This window comes from Lontra canadensis, unplaced genomic scaffold (assembly GCF_010015895.1).
Source record: "Lontra canadensis isolate GAN:19392208 unplaced genomic scaffold, GSC_riverotter_1.0 scaffold74, whole genome shotgun sequence".
NCBI lineage: Eukaryota > Metazoa > Chordata > Mammalia > Carnivora > Mustelidae > Lontra > Lontra canadensis.
Window position 1 is genome coordinate 2,337,921 of NW_022631068.1, and position 19,133 is coordinate 2,357,053.

At 40.0% G+C, this 19,133-nt stretch overlaps 1 long non-coding RNA gene across 1 annotated transcript in view; it reads right to left on the minus strand.

Annotated features, from left to right (window-relative positions):
- The window catches only part of LOC116881363, a 29,828-nt gene that overhangs the window by 9,810 nt on the left and 885 nt on the right, over positions 1–19,133 (minus strand). The window contains exon 2 of the long non-coding RNA XR_004385398.1: positions 15,400–15,467. This is a non-coding gene — a long non-coding RNA (uncharacterized LOC116881363). The remainder of the gene's footprint in view (positions 1–15,399; positions 15,468–19,133) is intronic.

Consider the following 19,133-nt stretch of genomic DNA (forward strand, 5'->3'; position numbering starts at 1 on the left):
AGTCATGATTTTTAACAACTCTTTAAAAAGTAGGAATACGAAAAAGCTTCGTCAACCAGATAATGGAATTTATTAAAAATTTACAACAAATTTCATACTTAATGCCCAAAGACTAAATGTTTTTCTACTAACATTATAAACTTAGTAGGATTTCTGGCCTCACCTCTTCTATGAAATCATGTTTTGGAGATTCTACCAGTGAAATAAAGTAAATAAAAGAAATCAAAGGCATACAAAGTGGAAATACAAAAGTAAAACTGTCTTCATTCACATATTCATGATCATCTATGTATAAAATCCTAAGGAAACTAACAAGAAAGCTACTATAACTACTAACCAAGGCAATGTAATACAGATTCAATATACAAAAATCAATTGTATTACAGTAACTAACAATGTAAGTTGTATAACAATAAACTTACAAAAATCAATTGTATTTCTAAATAATAGTAACAATCTGAAAACAAAATTATGGAAAGAATGCTCATAATAATAGTATTAAAAAGAATAAAATGGAATATATTTGGAATATACTTAACAAACATGCAAAACCTATATACTGAAAACTACAAAATATAGCAGCAAGAATTTAAAGAAGATGTGAATGAATAAAGGGATATGCCTTCTTCATGGATTGGAAGACTCAAAATCGTTAAGATGGCAATTTCCCCTATTAATCCATATATTCATTGAAATCCACATCAGAATCTCAGCAAGCTTGTTTTGTAGAAAGTAACAAACTGATCCTAAAATGCATATGGAAATGGAAAGGACCTAGAATAGCCAGAATAATTTGGAAAAACACAAAACTGGAGGAATTACACTGCCTTTATTCATAACTTATTGTAAAGCTACAGTAATCAAGACAATGTGATATGGGTCTATGGATATACATATAGACTACAATAGGGAGTCCAGAAATATACCCACACAATAGTAAGAAGTAAAAAAAAAAAAAAACCCAATAAGAACAATAAGAACCTGAGCAAAATTTGAGCTGACACTTCACCAAATAAGATACATGATGGCAAATAAGTATATAAAGAGATTCCCAATATCATTAGTCATTAGGGAAATCTAAATTAAAACCATAATAAGATAACACTATTATACTCTCTAGGATATCTACATACTAAAAGACTGATGCATCAAGTATTGAGAATGTAGATAAAGGGGATGCTCATACATTACTGGTGAGAATGTAAAACAGTACAGTCAGTTTAGAAATCAGTATGAGTTACTTAAAAAGTTGAGTATAAACTTCCAGGGCCCAGAAAGTCTACCCTTACATAGATACACAAGGGAAATGAAAATTTGTGTACCCTAAGACTGTATGCAAAAGTTCATAACAGCATCATGCATAATGGCTCCAAACTTGAAATAACACAAATGTTCGATGGATGGAATTAATAAACAAATATGGCATCCACATATAACGGACTGCCCAAGAATAAAAAAAGGAAATGAACTATTGATACATACAAAAATATGGGTGAACCTAAAAAAAATGTGCAAAGTATGAAATGCCAAATCCATAAAACTATGTATTGTCTAATTCCATTTATATAAACTTTCTAGAAAAGCCAAAAATGTAGAGACAGAAATCAGATCAGTGGTTAGCCATACTTGGAATGGGAGTGGGGTTGACTGTAAATACACAAGGGGGACTTTTAAGGTAGTGAAATTATTTTAAAACTGATTACATAACTATGTAAACTTACTAAAATTCATGGAAACTTACAATGGGTAAGTTTTATATTATGTAAATTATACTTCAGTAAAATTTTTCTTTTTAAACTTACTGTCTAAAACAAAAAATAACTATGTTTTTAATGGTACAATACATAAATAAAAGTATAATGAATGATAAATAACACAATAGAATGGAAGTTAAATTGTAAGGCTGTATAATATACTATTGTCCATTATACACAAAATGGTATAACATTACATGAAGGCAGAATGTCATGTGATAAAGATAAATTAAGTATGCTCATTCTAAATCATTTTAAAATAACTAAAACAAAAGCTAAAGCTAATATAACAATGGTGGAGATACGCTGAAATTAATACAATTAACCAAAAAAAGGACAGGAAACAAGAAAAGTAAGAAAAAAGAGATAAGATAATAGAATAAATACAAAACAAATAAGTAGATAATAGATTAAAACTCTGTTATTATATTATTATAACAAATCATTGCATAATATTAAAAAGGATCTCAATAATCTAGTAACAGATTGAGGAGACTTTTTTAATGAGCCAATTATAATACCTACAGAATCAGGTTTTTTTTTTAAAGATTTTTTTCTATTTATTTGACAGAGAGAGCTTGAGAGAGCATGAATATGGGGGCGGGCAGAGGCAGAGGGAGAAGACGACTCCCTGCTGAGCAGGGAGCCCAACATGGGGCTGGATCCCAGGACCCTGAGATCATGACCTAGGCTGAAGACAGATGCTTAATCAGCTGAGCCACCCAGGCACCCAAGAAACACTTAAAATATAAAGTAGGTTAAAAAGGAAAGAATAGGAAAAGAAACTTTATACAAGATTAGTCATAAGAGAGCTATAATGAATATATTAATTTCAGACAGAGTGGACTTTGGAGCAAGGAATATCACTAGAAGTTTTTTTTTATTTCAAGATTTTATTTATTTGAGACAGAGAGGGAGAGACACAGAGAGAGAGAAAGCATGAGTGGGGAGGAGAAGGAGAGGGGAAAGCAAACTCCCCACTGAGCAGGGAACCTGGTGAGGGGCTCAATCCCAGGACCCTGAGATCATGACCTGAGCCAAAGGCAGACACTTAACTGACTGAGCCACCCAGGGGTCCTTCATTAAATGTTCTTTTAAAAAACTTCTTTTTTTTTTAAGATTTTATTTATTTATTTGACAGACAGAGATCACAAGTAGGAAGAGAGGCAGGCAGAGGGAGAGGGAGAAGCAGGCTCCTCGCTGAGCAGAGATCCCGATGCGGGGCTTGATCCCAGGACCCTGGGATCATGACTTGAGCCAAAGGCAGAGGCTTTAACCCACTGAACCACCAAGGAGTCCCCTTTTTAAAAAATTCTAATGATATTCCTGGGGTGCCTGGGTGGCTCAGCAGTTAAGCATATGCCTTCAGCTCAGGTCATGATCCCACGGTTCTAGTATCAAGCTCAATGTTGGGCTCCCTGCTCAGCAAGGAGTCTGTTTCTCCCTCTGCCACTCCTCTGCCCCAACCCCTTGCTCATCCTCATTCTCTCTCTCTCCCAAATAAATAAAAAAAACTCTTAAAAAAAAAGAACATTTAATGATGAAAGAGTTAATGCATCAAGAAAACATAACAATCAATAGTTTGCATGCACCTAATAACAGAACTCCAAAATATATAAAAGCAAAGAAATCATAATTATAGTTGAAGATTTCAACACCTTTTACCAATGATTCAAAGAACAAGTAGGGGTGTCTGGGTGGCTCAGTGGGTTAAGCCTCTGCCTTCGGCTCAGGTCATGATCTCAGGGTCCTGGGATTGAGCCCTACATCAGGCTCTCTGCTCAGCAGGGAGCTTGCTTCCCCCTCCCTCTCTGCCTGCATCTCTGCCTACTTGTGATTTTGGTCTGTCAAATAAATAAAATCTTAAAAAAAAGAAGAAGAAGACAGAAAATCAGTAAGGCTTTATATAGATTTGAACAATACTATCAACAACTGGACCTAACTTTTTTTTTTTTTAAATTTTATTTATTTGACAGACAGAGATCACAAGTAGGCAGAGAGGCAGGCAGAGAGAGAGAGAGGAAGCAGGCTCCCCACTGAGCAGAGAGCCTGATGTGGGGCTTGATCCCAAGACCCTGAGATCATGACCTGAGCCAAAGGCAGAGGCTTTAACCCACTGAGCCACCCAGGTGCCCCTGGACCTAACTTTCTTTCATAGAGCACTCCACCCAACAAGAGCAGAATACTAATTCTTTTCAAGTGGACATGGAATATTTGCAAAAATAGACCATATACTGAGCCATAAACTGAGACTAAATAAATTTAAAAGAATACTGTCATAAAAAGCATTTTCTCTTACCACAATTGAATTGTTAAAAATCATCAACAGAAAGATTTAAAAAAAAAACAAAAAACAAACCTCAAAATATCCAGAAATAAAACACTTCTAAATTATTCATAGGTTGGGGCATGTGGGTGGCTCAAGAGGTTAAGCCTCTGCCTTCTGCTCAGGTCATGGTCTCAGGGTCCTGGGATTGAGCCTCGCATTGGGCTCTATGCTTGGCAAGGGAGCCTGCTTCCCCCCTCTCTCTCTGCCTGCCTCTCTGCCTACTTGCAATCTCTCTCTTTTGTGTCAAATAAATAAATAAAATCTTTAAAAAAATAAATTATCCACAAGTTGAAGAAAATATTTTTTTAATTAGTGATTAGAAATTAAAACATAGTACATCGAAATTTATGGGACGTTTCTAATGCACTATTTAGGTGGAAAATTGTAACACTAATTGCCTATATTAAAAAAGAAGAAATGTCTCAAATCAATGATCTTAATTCTCACTCTAAGAAACTAGAAAGAGAAAAAAAAATTAAATTCAAAGTAAATGTAAGAAAAAAAAATGAAGGTTGTACCATCTTTATTAGGAGACTTGGGGGTGAAAAAGACAAAGTAAATATAAGAATGGAAAAATAATAATTAAAGTTGGAATGGATAAAATAGAAAACAATAGAGAATAAATAACAGAGGGAAGTCATTAAAACCAAAGTCTTGTTTTTTAGAGAAGCTTGATAAAATTGATATACCTCTAGCCTAATTAATCCAGAAAAGGCGGAGGAAAAAATTACCAATATCAGTATTTAATAAAGCAGCATCAATGCAGGTCCTATGGACACTAAAGGAAAATGAATATCATTATGAACAACTTAATTCCCATAAATTTAACAATGTATATAAAATATAAAAATGAAACTAAAAAGAAAAATAGACAAACTCACAATTATAGTTGGAGACATCAGAACTCTTTCAGTAATAGATACAATAAGTACACAGCAAATGGTAAAAAGATACAGAATCTGAATAACACTACTAATCGAAATGACCAATTGACATTTAAGGAAAACTTCACCCACCAACAGCAGAATACTCATTCTTCTCAAGTGTACATGAAGCATTCATCAAGAGAGGATATATTCTGGGTCAATAAACAAACCTCAAGAAATTGTTTAAAAAACTAAAATTATACACAGTATATTCCCTTTCCAAGCAGAATTAAATTAGAAATTAATAACAAAGATGTCTGGGAAATCCACAAATATTTGTAATTTAAACAATGTATTTATTAATAACTCATGTGTTAAAGAGGGAGTTGCAAGAGAAATCAGAAAATACTTTGAATTGAATGAAAATAAAAATACAACATATTACAACTAGTGGGGTACAACTAAAGGACAAATATTTATAGCATTAAATCCACATGTTTGAATAGAAGAAATCAATTATCTAAGTTTTCATCTCAAAAAAAAAAACAACAGAAAAAGAAGAGTAAATTAAATCCAAACCAAGTAGAAGGAGGAAAATAATAAGGAGAAAAAATCAATAGAATTTAAAAGAAAAACATTACAGAGAAAAATCAATAAATCCAAAGTGGTTCTTTGGCAAGATCAATAAAATTGATAACACTCTAGCCAGTCAGATTAAGAAAAAGAAAAAGGAGAGATGATACATATTATCAACATCAGGAATGAATGAAGGGAGATTACTACAGACCTTACAGACACGGAAGCAGAATAAGACATTATTGTGCAAACAATTCTGATAACTTTAATAACTTAAAAAAATGGAAAAATTTTTGAACACATAAAATACCAAATTTTTTTAAAAGATGTTATTTATTTATTTGACAGACAGAGAGAGGGAACACAAGCAGGGGGAGTGGGAGAGGGAGAAGCAGGCTCCCGCAGACCCCGGGATCATGACCTGAGCCGAAGGCAGACACTTAACTGACTGAGCCACCAGGTGCCCCTAAACTACCAAATATTAAGAATTAGACAATCTAGATAATACTATACTATTAAAATTTAATTAGTGATTAAAAACTTTCCAACAAAGAAAACTCCAGGATCAGATGTCTTCACTGGAAAATTCTACCATATATTAAGGAAGAAATAATACCAGTTATATGCAAAAACTTTCAGGTAATTAAAGATGAAGGAATACTTCCTAATTCATCTTGTATGGCCAGAATTACCCTGATACCAAAACCAGAAGAAAGATATTATGAAAAAAACAAACTATAGACCAATTTTCTCATGGACATAGTTGCAAAATATTAGAATATCAAAATCTAGCAATATAGAAAAGAAATTATATATCATGACCAGGTGGGGCTTATACTAGTGTGCAAGGTTAGTTCAACATCTGAAAATCAATGTAACAGAGAAAAATCACTGTCAACAAAGGAATAGGAACAGACATAATATCATCTCAATAAATGCAGAAAAAGCATTAGAGAAAATTCAACATTTATTCATAAGAAAAGCTTCCAGAAAACTAAGATTAGAAGGAAACTTCCTCAATCCAATAAAAGGCATCTAAGAAAAATTCTCTAAGTGGTATCCTACTTAATGATGAAAGACCGGGGTGCTTGGGTGGCTCAGATGGTTAAGTGTCCACCTTTGGTTCAGGTCATGATATTGAGATCCTGGGATTGATCCCTGTCAACTCCCAGCTCAGCTCCCTCTCAGCAGAGCAGGGAATCTGCATCTTCCTCTCCCTCTGCCTCTCTCCCTGCTTGTTCTCTCTCTGTCTCTGTTTCTGTCTCACTCTCTCTCTCTCTCTCTCTCAAGTGAATAAATAAAATCTTTTTAAAAAAATGATGAGAGAGGGGCACCTGGGTAGCTCAGTGGGTTAAAGCCTCTGCCTTCAGCTCAAGTCATGATCCCAGGGTCCTGGGATGGAGCTCCGTATCAGGCTCTCTGCTCAGTGGGGAGTCTGCTTCTCCCTCTCTCGGTCTCTGCCTGCCTCTCTGCCTACTTGTAATCTTTGTCAAATAAATAAATAAAATCTTTAAAAAAAAAAAGATGAAAGATGAAACACTGTCCCCCTAAATTTGAGAACAAATATAGGATGCCTTTTCTCACCACTTCTATTCAACATTGTTCTGCAAGTTGTATCCAATAAAAGAAGTCAAGAAAAAGAATCAAAAGGTATACAGATTGGAAAGGAAAAAATAAAACTATCTCTATTCCCAGATGATAATTGTCTAAGTAGAAAATCCCAAAGAATCAAGAAACTAATAAGTGAATTCAGCAAGTTTGTAGGATACAGGATCGATACAATCAAAGAACTTGAAATCACAATTTAAAATAAGTAATGTTTCAGATGATCTGCTATAATGAAAAAACAATACAGTGGGTGGCTTAAATAACAGAAATTCATTTTCTCATAGTTCTGGATGTTGGGAAGTCCAAGATTAATGCGCAGACTGACTTGGTTTTCCATCCTCCTGCACTGTCACTGATCTTTGTCAAGAGCAGGGAAAGGTTGATGGAGAGGAACCTGCGAGTATGAACTACCCTCTTGTTCGCAGGTCCCAGCATTTCTATACTTTCGTATAAGCTCACATTTGGCCTTTAGCAGTTTGTTTTAAAAATTTATCTCGTGAAATAAGTCAGACAGAGAAGGATAAATACCATAATGATCTCACTTATACGTGGAATGTAAAACAAAAGCAAAAACAAAAACCAAGCTCATAGATACAGAAAACAGATTGGTGGTTTCCAGGCATAGGGGGCAGAGTGCGGGGGAAATGGGTGAAATTTCCAGTTATAAAATAAATAGTCATGGGGATGTCATGTACAACATGGGGACCCTGGTTAAGAGTGCTGTATTGCAAATCTGAAAGAGGCTAAGAGAGTAGATCTTAAAAGTTCTCATCACAAGAAAAGAAAATTCTGTAATGATGTCAACTAGACTTATCGTAGTGATCATTTCACAAAACACACAAATATCAAATCATTACATTGTATACCTGAAAGCTAATATAATGTTACATGTCAACTGTACCTCAATAGAAAACATTAAAAAAATCATTCGAGGGCACCTGGGTGGCTCAGTGGGTTAAGCCGCTGCCTTCGGCTCAGGTCATGATCTCAGGGTCCTGGGATCGAGTCCCGCATCGGGCTCTCTGCTCAGCAGGGAGCCTGCTTCCCTTCCTCTCTCTCTGCCTGCCTCTCTGCCTACTTGTGATCTCTGTCTGTCAAATAAATAAATAAAATCTTAAAAAAAAAAAAAAAGATTTAAAAAATAAAAAAAAAATCATTCGATGTAACAAAGATAAATAAATATTTGTCTCTATTCTTTTTACCTCTTTCTATGGCACCCAGATCTCTTCTCATACTCTGCTGTAGGTAAGCAAATGCTCATATCCTGTCTCTGCTTGGAGGGCCCTGTATTTCCTTAGATTTCAGATGCCGGTTATCCTGGACCCTCCACTCTCTGATGGGTTATTAGCTATCTACTGCTTCCTAACAAATTATCCCTCAAACATAGCAGCTTAAAGCAATACACAATTATATCTCACAGCTGCCATGTCTCGTGAATATGGGAGTGGCTTAATGGGGTGGTTGTGGTTCAGGGTCTCCTGTGATGTTGCAGTCACACTGCCATCTAGGGCTATAAACACCTCAAGACATGAATAAGGCTGAAGAAGCTTCCCAAGCTCATGCATGTGGTTTTCAGCAGGCCTTGGTTCATTGCTGGTTGTTGGTTGGAGACTTCATTTCCTTGGGCCCTTCCATTGGAACACTCTCAACCTGGCAGCATACTGCCCCCAGAGCAAGTGATGAGAGAGAGAAAGCCCAAAACAGAAATCCAAATTCTTTTATAAGCTAATCTTCAATGTGGTATATCATCACTTCTGTTGTATTCTATGACTGGTACCATATAGCAGGAAATTACACACAGGTGTAATTTACACACAGGAAGTAGGGATCATGGGGAGCCATCTTGGAAGCTGGCTACTACAGAGAGGTTCAAGAAATGTTATGTTTTTTCTAATTGATCCAGCTTTCTCTTTTTGTTACTATAAGAACAATGAGCAAAGCTCTTTCCCCTTTCTGTATCACAGACATGTTAGAAGTCTCCCTCTACTTACACTTCTGTCTACACTTTTCACCTCTTTGCCTTATTGCATTGTATTTTGAGAGAATTTCTTGGCACTACTTTTTAGTTCATTGATTCTGTCTTGAGGATGTTCATCAAACTTTCCATTATTTTCCCCCCAGCAATATAGTTCTTATTTCTGAGAAAAATTGAGAGGTTTTTAAAAAATCTATTTTTAAAAATATTTATTTATTTATTTATTTGACAGACAGAGATCACAAGTAGGCAGAGAAGCAGGCAGAGAGAGAGAGAGAGAGAGAGAGAGAGAAGCAGGCTCCCTACTGAGCAGAGAGCCTGACATAGGGCTTGATCCCAGGACCCTGAGATCATGACCTGAGCTGAAGGCAGAGGCTTAACCCACTGAGCCACCCAGGCACCCCTAAAATATCTATCTTAATACAGGACAAGAATGCATGCTCTTGATAACTGCTATTGGTCCAGGGTTGGGCATATGACACAAAGTTGCCCGATCAGACTCAAGAAAAAGACTTATATTCCATGGCTGGAGAGAGAATATTTTCCTCTTTCCCATTAAACTGAATAAAGGGGGGGGGAATTTTCCCTTTTCTACTGGCAGTTATCTTATGACACAAAGTGACACAAAGTAAGGCAAAGCTGAGAGACAGAAAGAACCTGAATCCTTGATGACACGCTAAAAAGACCAGCCCTGAAACCCACTTTATCTCTGAACTTCTTGCTCTGTGAATTAATGACTGCTCTTATTGTCAGATCCAGTTTGAGCTGGGTTTTCTGTGACATGTCACCCAGTCCTTCCTGTGCCCATATAATGTCTTCCTTAGTAAATGAATCCCTCCTTCATGCAAACAGAAAGAGATGGACGGGGCCAGAATCTAATAAGAATGGGCTCTCGTTAACCTTATCTTTTACCCTTAGCCACTGATTCTCCCCTGTCACCCCTCCTACAAAGCGGTCCTTGACTTTGTGGCCTAGCCACTCTTCACCACCAATCCAGAGAGCCCCGATCTGTCACAAAACACTTTCAGGACAACCCTGGCCCCCAGTGACTATGAATCCAAGTTAGCCCTTGACATATGATCAGTAAAGCATCTCTGATGCCTGTTGCAGGATCCCATAGTAGGCAGACCCATAAGTGAGAGCCCCACTGCCAGGTACCCATCCTGGTTCTGTGTGATCTCTCCTCCCTCTCTGGGCCCTAGGCAGCCATCCACTTACAACAACTGAGCTGGACTCTATGTCTCAAGGTCTCTTCTGCCTCTGACGTTCCAGGATTTCTGGACTCTGAGATACATGAAACTCTACCTATCCTGGTTAGCCCAATGTCCCATTTTGCATTTGGCACACATCCATTCTGCACTGGTCTCCAGCATTATATTGCAAACATGAAGGAAAGAAGTTAGAAAACTGAGGTCCCCAATGTCCAGGCTCACGACCCTGGAAGTCCATTTTCAGGCAGCTGATAACAGGCCAGCCTTTGTCGGGACTCATTTCCTGACACATTAAGAGAGTTGTGCCTCATCTATAGAGACACCCAGGGGAGGAGTGGAAGTGCTAGGAGATGGTCTCTGTCCCAGGGATGCAGGACAAGAAGAGGAAAGACTGGGGTAAAGGACAGACATTTGGCGGGGAAATGGGAGGAAAAGGAGTGGAGACCCCAAGGAGCCAGAGCTGGTCATCCAAGAGATCTCTGTTCTCTCCCCCTTGCTTGGGAACTCAGTTGGCCATTTCCTCCTCCAGCCCCTTCCCACCAGCTACACCAGTATCCCCTCCCTCCCCATCCCAAGTCTTGCTCCAATTTCAAAGCTTTCTCTGGCCCCAGCTGGGTTGGGAAACCAAGGAAGGGAGAAGGCATGATTTTTAGTCCTGTTTTGGGGAGGGGGTGTAAAGAAGGGGCTGGTGGAAGACAGAAAAGAAGTAGAGCCTTTTGAAATGAAAGCCGGGCCAAGCTCATCAGAGATTAATGTAGGAAAAGCCCCACTTCTGTGATGGGACCCAGATGGTGGGCAGACTTGCAGAGGCTGCTGACAGATCCTGATGGTCCACAGCCTGCCTCTCACTTCTCAGCCTCATCTTGGAGAAAAAGATGCAGGCCCAGCCCCTCAGGAAACTTGGGGCTGCCCCAGGGCTCCTCCAGACCAAGTGGAAAGCCAGAGTTCTGACCTAGTGGCTTCTCACTCCAGCTTCCTGAACACAGGCATACACATGCCTATTGACACACACACACAGAAAGGGAGAGAGAATAGAGAGCTGTTCCTGGCCCTTTCTCCCATGAGAAGCCTGGCCTGGAGAAGAAAGGTCCCAAAGCAGACTGGGACCTCGTTGAATGGCTGGAAGTTGGTGGAAAGAATGCTGTGACCACCATCCCAACTTCATGCCCAGTCACTGCCCTAATTTCTTTCCTTCTTTTTCTAGCCACACTCCTCAAAAGAGTTAACTTCCTTCACTGTCCTCTGCTTTCCCACTATCGAGAACTCCTTGCAGCATGGAGCCCGGTCTCCTCACCCAGAGAAACGATCCTGTTCCCACCTCTTCCATACTAAATTTAACAGATACATCCTCAACTGTCCAGACCTACCAGCATTATAAGACAGATGGGCAGCTGCCTCCTTCTGGAGCCTCTTGCTCCTGGTCTCCTCTGACTGCTCTTTGTCTCCCTCATTCACGGGCTTTTCTTCTTTTACCTTCCCATGACTTCCTGTCCCTTCCCTAAAGGTAGACTTCTCAGTCTCCTCTCTCACAGTCGCTCCTGCATATGTCTTCTCCTCCCGAGTCTTCAAACAGCAACTTCAGGCTGATGAGACCCAAAGCAAGGTCACTCACCTCACCTCATTCTCTTCCTGAGCCCCAGTTTATCCCCCATCTGCCTCCTGACAACCCATCCTAGGCAGCTAAAACCCAACACAGCCCTTAACTTCCCACCAACTTCTTCCCCTCCTGGAATTCCCATCTCAGGAGAAGTACCACCATCTACACAGTTAGTTGGGAACCTGAGACTCATCACCGCCCCCCCATCCACTCAGACCACAGGACATTGATTCTACCTCTTGAGTAACACCTGGATTCTGCTTCTTTCCAATCTCAGTAGCCTCAGGCTCCCATGCCTCTTCCTCTCTCTCCCAGAAGGATGCAAAGAGCTCCCATCAGATCATCAAAAAGACTTTCTCTTCACTGGGCTCTCTTGGCACTCTTCTTGTGCCTCCAATCCAGCACGTACATTGGCATCTACCACATTCCTTAGGGTTCTTCCTCCTTGGCTAAACTGTGACCTCCTTGGGGGCTGAGAGAGTGTCTAAGTCACCTTCATAAAGCCATTCCTTAGTCCAGGACATAATGTGTGATCAAAATATTTAATGTTCGGCTAAATGATTCTATTACAAGTATTGTGCCTGCTTCCCGAAACCAAGCCGACGCTAGAATTTTCTGTGCTGAATCCATGGTGCGGAATACCAGTGCAGCTGCCCCCGGATGGGGCATAAAGCTGAGCAATTATTTTCAAACTGGGTGTTTTCACCAGCACAGGCAATACTGTGGTAAGCATCTTTGGGCATAAAGCTATTTTCGTATTTTGGAGTCTGTCCTCAGGACAAGTAAGAAAGAACAGCAGCCACACTATCCAGCTCTCCCCTGGGAACAGATTCACCCCGAGAGTGTGGTGAGAGCCTTTTCTGCAGCATCTCTGGGAACCTACTGTGGAACTTAACCACAGACTGCGGTAAGAAGTTAAGAAGCTACAGAATACGAGTGCCGAGGAGACTTGGGGACACTGTCGGTAAGACTCTCAGGCCCAGAGAAGGGGAGCAGCTCATCTAAGATCTTCCACGTAGATGAGCTACTGAGTCAAGCCCAGGAATGAGGGCTGCCTGACGCCTCTCTCTGCCCGCATCCCATGCCTGCTTTGGAACTGCATGCACTTACTAAGTTCCCCAGGGGGAGGCTCTCCCTAGAGAGCAGAGGGTCTGATGAAAGTAGAAACCTTGAGGATGAGAAGCAACTGGTTCCCCGTAGGAGGCAGGCCTTCCAAACCTTCTGCATTCCCCTGTCCTCGCAAGGACAATCGCTTAGGAGCTTCAGGAGGGAGATGGGAAATGCAGAGAGGGGCACTCGAAGTGTACTAAGGCACCCAAAGGAAGCAGTGGAATCACCCTGCCTTCCTCTTCATCATTCTTAAGAGAACAGAGAGAAACAACAACAACACTATACATTTAATTATCTAAGTCTCTCAAGTTCCATGTCACCATGCTATTATTATCTGCATCCTACATATTTGGAAACAGGCTCAGAGAAGTCAATAACTCATTCAAAGCCACACAATAAAGACTCAAGTGCAAATGTGCCAGACTACAAAGCCCACAGGATTCGCTCCAATGACAAAAGTTTCCCACCTTCGAGCCAGTTTCGGGTCAGGTCTCTGTTGAGCAGCTCTGGTCTGGAGTTGAGTAAGTTCTGAGTCCAGAGCTCTCCTCTTCCGAAGAGTTGTTGTGAAGAATAAAATAGATCTATGTGAACAGACACACATATCTATGGACAACTGGTTTAGGACAAAGATGCCACTGCAGTGCAACCGGGAAATAATGATCCTTCCAATAAATGGTGCTGGGACAATTGCATATCTACAGAGAAAAAATAACTATGTTGACCCCCATCTCACTCTATACATAAAAATCAATTCCCTTTGGATGACAAATCTAAATGTGAAAGTTTACACACAAAGCTTTTAGAGCAAGATCTAAAACAGTTTTGTGACTTTGAAATAGATGAAAGTTTTTGGAATAGAACATTAAAAGCACTAATCAAAAAGGGAATTTTTTTAATAAATTAGACCATATTAGGATTAAGAATGTCTGCTCATCAGAAGTGCAATTAAGAAACTAGAAAAGCAACACATCAAAACAATGAGAAGGCATGTCACACACTGGGAGGAAATATTTGCAAAAAGATATATCTGATAAAAGACTGTTGCCAAAATATACGAAGAACTCTTAAAACTCAACAATATGAAAATGAACAATTCAAATGTAAAAACAGGCAAAAGATCTGAACAGACACCTCACCAGAGAAGATATACAGAAAGCAAGTAAGCATATTAAAAGATGCTCAGTATTCATTAGGCGGTTACGAATTAAAACAATAATAAGATACTACTACATACCATTAGAACACTCAAAACTCAAAACATTGACAACACCAAATGATGGCAAGGATGTGGCACAAGAGGAACTCTCAGTCATTGCTAATAGCAATGCAAGATGGTACAGCCACTTTGGAAGACAGTTTAGCAGTTTCTTATAAAACTAAACATATTCTTGGGGCACCTGGGTGGCTCAGTCAGTTAAGTGCAGCCTTCGGCTCAGGTCATGATCCCAGGGTCCTTGGATAGCACCCTGCATCAGGCTCAGCAGGCTCAGCAGGGAGCCTGCTTCTCTCTCTCCCTCTGCCCTTCCCCCAGCTTGTGTTCTCTTTCCTTCTCTCTCTCTCTCAAATAAATAAATAAAAATCCTTAAATTTTTTAAAAGACCCAAAATGATAACTAAACACATTTTTAAAGGTTTTATGTGTTTATTTATCTAGAGAGAGAAAAGTACATGAGCATGTGAGTGGAGGGAGGGGCAGAGGGAGAGGGAAAGAGAGAATCTCAAGCAGACTCCCCACTGAGCTCAGAGCCTGACTCCTGCTCACGAGCTGAGCTGAAATCAAGCTGGACGCTTAACCAACTGAGCCACCCAGGTGCCCCAAAACTAAACATATTCTTACCCTACAATCCAGCAATCACACTTCTTGGTATTTACCCAAATGAGTTGAAAAACATATGCCCATACCAAAAAATACTATACTGGTAGACATGCCATCATACATTTTTCCGAATCCACAGAAAGTACGTCAAGACTGAACCCTAATGTAAACTATGGGCTTTGGACAATAATTATGTGTCCATGTAAGTTCATTGATTATAACAAATGTAGCACTCTTCTGCCAGATGTTGATAGTGGGGAGACTGGGTGGGAATGGGGGCAAGAGGTATATAGCAACTCTCTGTACCTTCACTCAAGTTGCTGAGATCCTAAAGCTGCTCTAAAAAAATAAAGTTTTCGTTTAAAAAAAAAAGAAAAAGGCAACAGACAGACTGAAGAGAATGTAATGCACATATCCAATGAAGCATGTTATCCAAACTCCTACAAATCAAGAGGGGAAAAAAGACGGTGCAACTTTTACAAAGGGCAAAAGACTTGAATAGGCACTTCTCAAAAAAGAATGTCCAAATGGCAAATAAATGTATGAAAGGGTGCTTACCTTCACTAGTCATCAGGGAAATGCAAAGTAAACTCACCACACAGTACCACACGCATACCACTGCATGGCTAAAAGGCAGAAGACAGAAAATACTGAGATTTGGTAAGGATGTGGAAACGAGAACTCTGAACTGCTTATGGAAAAGTAAATTGGTAGAACAACTCTGGAAAATTGATTCACTGTACATATCAGAGATAAGCATACACATAATGTAAGACCCAGCAATCCTGTCCCTGGTATAGATCCTGCAGAAATGCTTACATCTAGTCATCAGAATGTTTGTAACAGCCCCACTCATAACAAACACTGAAACTACCAGAATGTCCACCAACAGTAGCAGAGATGAATGGTTGTAGGATACGCACACAATGGAACACAAGGAGAATAAACAAAGTACAATGACACACAGCAACAGTAATAAATCTTGCAAACATAATACTCAACAAAAGAAGCCACGAATGAAAGTATATTGTATGACACCCCTTAGATAAAGTTCAAAACCAAGGAAAACTGCGGTGATAGAACGTTTCTATATCCTGACTGTGGTGGTGATTAAATGAATCTATGTAATGTGATAAATTTCATATGAGCGCATGTAAAAACTGACAAGAGCTGAATAACACCTGTAGCTAAGTTACTATTACTGTACCTATGTCAATTTCCTGGTTTTGATACTGTTCTATGGTTCAATACTACATCACTGGCGGAAGTTGGGCAAAAGGTATGCAGGAACTCTCTGTGCCACTTTTGCAACTTGTTGACGGTCTAAGATTATCCCCCCCCCCCCCCCCCAAAAAAAAACTTTTTAAAAGCAGACTGAATTTATGTTGCTAGAAGTCAGGATAGTAGTCATCCTGGGGAGGGTCAGAAGGGATTAGGACAGGACATTGGGAGGCTTCTGGGGTGCTGTCATGGTCTGTTTCTCAATTTTGGGGCTAAACACACAGGTGTGCACATCTTACACAATTTTATGAGAATCAAGTTGTGCACTTATGTGCATTTGTTTCTATGTACATAATACTTCAACAGAAAATTGTTTTTTTTTAAGGCAAGGATTTGCTCATAAGAGCTTGGCCCAGTGCCCAGCATATCTTAAGGGCTCAGGAAAAGCATTTCTTTACCTGTGGCTCTCTCCTACCTTTAACCTCACAGGTTCCCTCTCATGTTGTCTTCACTGCCCAGGTGAGCACATTTCCTAAAGGAGGTGACTTGGCCCACAGACTACAAGGGTAGGTGTTCCAGGCAGGTCTTTTGGGAATAACAAGACCTTCTGGCAGGAAAAATGGCTCCAGTGTGAAATATAATATGCCTCCTCCCAGCACGGAATATAATAAAAAAGGCTTCATGTAATTTCTAGGCATATAAATTTACTAACAATCAATAATTTCATTGGTCTATTGGTTAAAACAAATGTACACCCCATTGGAAAAAAAACTGAAAATGTTAAACAATTCTTGACAGTATAACAATCAAAAATACTCTTTTCTTATGAAGAACTTTATGCAAATTACAAAAGGTATGCTGAGGTTGCTATGCCTGCACAGAGTTCCAGCCATTTGAGCCTTATTGATCAGCCGTGGGATCTTGAATTAGTTTAAATTTGGAGAAAGAACATTTTGCCAAAGTCAAAAGTGATAGAAATCACTCAAACTGTAGCACACACTATAGAAAATCAGGCACCGAAGTTGTACTATTTCAAAGTAACCATCCCAGCAAATTCAGTCTTAAGTTTTCTCCAGGTTGGCATTTAATGATTTTACAGAAAGCAACTTAATAATGCTTCTGAAGGGTCACTTGAGAATTGCTTTTACACCTTTCATGTGTCTGCCACACTGGATTTTTCACCCATTTTTTTTTTTTTCAGAGTAAGATATGCAGACAAAGCCAATAGCTGTACTTTGCCTCTGAAATCTGGGTCTCGATAGGCAGTTAGTGTATCAATTACAGGATGAAAAATGATGAACTCTAATCCTTTCCCGTAAAGAATCTGCAGATCAGAGAACCATTGTAGGCTCTGGAACAGATGACACAAAAATGTTTAAACTATTATCCTTTCAACTGAGAGAGTTTTACAACGCAGGAAATGTGATTTAAGGCAGTTGGTTTCGCATTGCTTTTTAGGACAATGCCACTGGCCACTGTATACTTTTGTAAGTGGATTACAATGTATGCATTACAGTTCAGACTTGCAAGGAAATATGCGTTTCTTTATTGTTCCCTAAATATTTTTGTTATCTTGCCTCAAAGTCTCCAAATGAAAGGTGGGGGGAAATTATACTCCAGCTCCTCTGGTTAAAATCCCCTCTTACTCTCGAGGTGAACTCACTCTGCTGTGGGTTCTCAGCCCTTCCAGGGGCTTTCTGCCCACCCCTCCCTCTCTGCTCCCTGAGTACTGCAGGGGCACCAAGAGGGAGAGGGCCCTTGGGTCTGAGCCATATAGCTTCTGCTGCTCTGCGGGAATGGGGAGCTCAAACCCTTTGGAGAGGAACCCCGTCCTCCCTCATCCTGCTGAGGGATCTGTGGCTGGATATCTTGCAGTGTCCTCAGAACAGGCAAACCATGTGGCAATTGCTTTCTGGGAGATGGCCCCCTCATTGCCCCTGGGCTCTTGCTCCAGCTGTTACTGCTAGAGATACAACTTCCACCTGCATCCTCAGCTTTGAGCTGCCTACCTGCACCCCCTTGTCATGGGAATCCTCCTACTTCTGTACAGTGGGGTGGGGTCCCTCTACCTCCACTGCAGGGAAACCTTTGGGCAAGCCTGCCAATTCTCAATTCTCAGCCACCATCTCTGTTTACCATAGTGGAGCAGAAGCTTCTGGATCTCTTCCATGGCACCCAGAGACTGCTTCAGGCTACCGGTCTAGATACATCTTGCAGCATGAAGGTGGGGCTGGGAAAAAATGCAACAATAGCTTGCCCACTTGCAAAAATTTCCTAAACCTGTTGGGGGTGAGTGTATCCATTGGGGTACCTTTCATTTTACCTGGTACCCTGTATCCCTGACCTAAGGCAACATCCTCATCCTGTCTCATCCTTTCCTAGCAATTTAAGAGCTCTTTCTCTCCGCTTCCTGTATGATGGGGCTTCTCCTACACACCCTCCTCCTTCTTTTCCACTCCAGCCCAAAGGTTGATGGCAAAAATGCCTTAGGGCACAAGCCCAAACCACTTGGAACAGGAAAATACATCAGCAGGTATAAAAAAAATTATTTTTGATCCCTGACACCTGATTTTGACAAAGATGTCTATACACTTTCTGCTAACAAGAAGCCAGGTCTCAAATGCAGTGAGCGCTGGCCCAGCTGTTTACCCTGGCCAGTGTTGACACAAACTTCCAGATTCCTCTAGCAAAGGGCAGGCAATGACCAATTTTCAAAGGGCTTTCCAACATACTGACCAGATGTATGTATATTATTTTTGCATATGAAAATAATTCAGGCATAGTACGGCTTAACCCGAAAATTTTAGAGGAATAAATGCAGGTGAAACATTCTTTGACAAAATAAAGTCTGAATTCCAAAAGCTGCATTTGACCAACCAATACAGCAATTTCTTGTGCCCTTTGTTTAACCCAGTGATCTTTTCATTTTTATCAGTACAATGTATCTTGTTCTTGCAACTGTTTAACCAAGTAAAGACTGGGAGAATGGCTACTGAGGGTTACTGGGCAACCACAGGGAATGGAGTAGCACAAAGATGCCCAGTAACGCCCCTGAGATCTTCCTTCTTCTG